We start from the raw sequence: 2,561 nt of genomic DNA, 5'->3' as shown, positions 1-2,561 counted from the left end.
ATAATAATAATAATAATAATAATAATAATAATAATAATAATTTTAATAATAATAATAATAATAATAATAATAATAATAATAATAATAATAATAATAATAATAATAATAATAATAATAATAATAATAATAATAATAATAATAATAATAATAATAATAATAATGTCCAGAAAATTACGAATATAATTCGTAACTTTTCATTTTTGTTTGTATTAACTTTGTATTTTGACTCAAAGGGAGTAGGTGGTTGTTTGATAGTTTTAAGTTGGTATTGAATTAGCTTGTTTTTCATTTTTTAACCCACTTCCATTGGTTCCCTTATTACCTTGTTATAACTATACAAGCCGATATGGTTATGTACTGTAAGACAGAAGCAGAGACATCTCTCCGTCGGCAGTATGGCAGCAACTCTTCCTCGAACCCTTCTGTGAAATTATTAATATTCGTTTTTCAAGTGTTTTTCGCAGATGTGTTTCTTCATCAATAATTATACAGTGAGGAAAATGTACAATATGTGGATGTTGTAAAAACCCCACTGGACCACTGGATATCTTCTTCTATTAGTTTACCACGACCATGTGCCACGTAGAGACGTATACAGTTCTGAAGTCCTCGTCCTCGAGGTATGGCCAAGGGTTTACTGTGATGTATTCAGCATCGATATGTGTGATTGAGCCCAAGTGGAGTCCTAGCTTGATGTGTCGAAAAATTGGCTCCTTTTTCTGCAACGTGCTCTTGTGGTGAATGTCGTCGTCACTTCCACTTATATGCCTCTCTGGACAATAACAGGTATGGGGTTCAACTGAAGGAAGCGGGTTTTAGTTCGATTCCTTGTTATTGCCAGCACTTTCATTTATATTTAAGTAAAGGTCTTGCTAAATCCTTAATTATTAAATAACTATTCTTGGTCCTTTTGAGTCAATTTATTCATATAAAATTTCCAGGTTATTTGTGTCCAAGGTTGCATTTATTATGTTTATGGCTTTGGTTAATTTTTATTTGTGCGAAGCCCTGTAAAAGTTTTGCAGCTTAATTTTGAATAATTCTGGGGAAATTTAATTTGACTTGCTGTTTCCATGTCACTAATAGTGATATTGTTCATATTTTTAGGACAGAGTGGTTACGAGCTAAACATATTCACTGAATAGGACTTTCTCGCTTCGCCTACGTTTGGATGAGGTCCTTTCGTCAACAGGAATTCTATTTAATTATAAACCGGTCTAACATACGAATGTACTATTTGGCTTGCCACCTTCAGCGTGTTTATTGTTAATTGTAAGGTGTTAATAATTATATTAATTTGTGTGTTTAAGGCTGTTTAAATTACTTTCCTAAGTATTTAAGTGAATAAGTATATATCAAAAGTTTAGTTCATGGCGACCGTGGCAGGATTTTTAGCGAGAAGGTGGCAAGTGTTGACGGTCAGGTATAGCTCGTTGCGGGGGTTTCCAGTGGTCCAGTAATTTTACTTTAGTTGTTGTTAATTTAAACGCTAATATAAATAGATCGCGAAATATCGTGTCGTCTTATGCGGTGAGGTAATTAGCATATTGTAACGTGCTTGTTTTCGGTGAGATTCTACTTATTTCTTACGTGTCTATAATAATTTAGTACGTTTTGTTTTCATGTATTAAGTTTTTTTGGCGTACTTACATTTAGCACGTGTTTAATTCAGTGTTTATTGAATGTAGAAGTTTGTTTGTTTATCTCCATTTACAGTTACTAATTCGCGTTCAATTAGTTTTATATATAGATTTACACGATCTGTTTTTGCTTTTGTTTAGGTAATTTTATTCAGCTAGATTAAAATGTCAGATTTAAGAGCTGTAATTTCCAGGCGCAAAACGGTTCGTAAAAAAGTTACTGTTTGTTATGATAAACGTGATAATTACGGGGGTTTAGATCCAGCCTTGCAAACGACCGAAAGGGGTCTTCTGCTTAACTACCAGAAGAGTTTATTGGAATTGGACCAAAATGTTTTTGAATTGAAGTTTTCAGATGACGGGGTAACAGAGGCGGCTTTAGATACAGAGAGTGACATATGTCAGGATTACCAGGATAGAATCCAGATTTGCTTGTCTTTGCTGCCTGCTTTTCTCTCTAATCATTCGAATGTTAGCATTGATAATGCTCGTTCTTTGTTAAAGCAGCCAACTGCTCCTTTACCCAGGTTTACCAGTAAAGAAAACGAGGACTTCACGTCATTTCTTAAGGAATTCCTAAGTACCACTAGTTCCTTTACATACCCAGATCGCGATCTTTTGTTGTTGCTCAAGCAGCAAGTAGACGGTCGTGCTAAATTATTGTTGGATTCTTTAGAGGCGGACAAGCAAACCTTTAATGATGCAGTAGAGCTTTTGAAGGCAGCATTTGCTTCGGAAAGCACTCGTAAGGTAAACACGATCAGGCAGTTGACAGAACTTAAGTTAGGGCTTTCAGATGATCCATATTCATATATTTCAAAATTCAGGACTATATTGCAGTCTGTTAGTACACTAGAAATAACGGCAGATGATTTTATACAGTATTTTGCATGGTCAGGCCTTAATGAACAATTTAAGAAA

General features: G+C 34.1%; 1 long non-coding RNA gene across 1 annotated transcript; it reads left to right on the top strand.

Annotated features, from left to right (window-relative positions):
* The first annotated feature begins 166 nt into the window (after positions 1 to 166).
* On the top strand, positions 167 to 1,309 carry LOC137636225 (uncharacterized). The gene is made up of 2 exons (XR_011043002.1): positions 167 to 786; positions 1,108 to 1,309. It is a non-coding gene; the product is annotated as an uncharacterized lncRNA (long non-coding RNA).
* The last annotated feature ends 1,252 nt before the right edge of the window (positions 1,310 to 2,561 follow it).

This window comes from Palaemon carinicauda, unplaced genomic scaffold, assembly GCF_036898095.1.
Source record: "Palaemon carinicauda isolate YSFRI2023 unplaced genomic scaffold, ASM3689809v2 scaffold2541, whole genome shotgun sequence".
NCBI lineage: Eukaryota > Metazoa > Arthropoda > Malacostraca > Decapoda > Palaemonidae > Palaemon > Palaemon carinicauda.
Note: the sequence above shows the minus strand (reverse complement) of the source record. Positions and strands in the feature narration are given on the sequence as shown.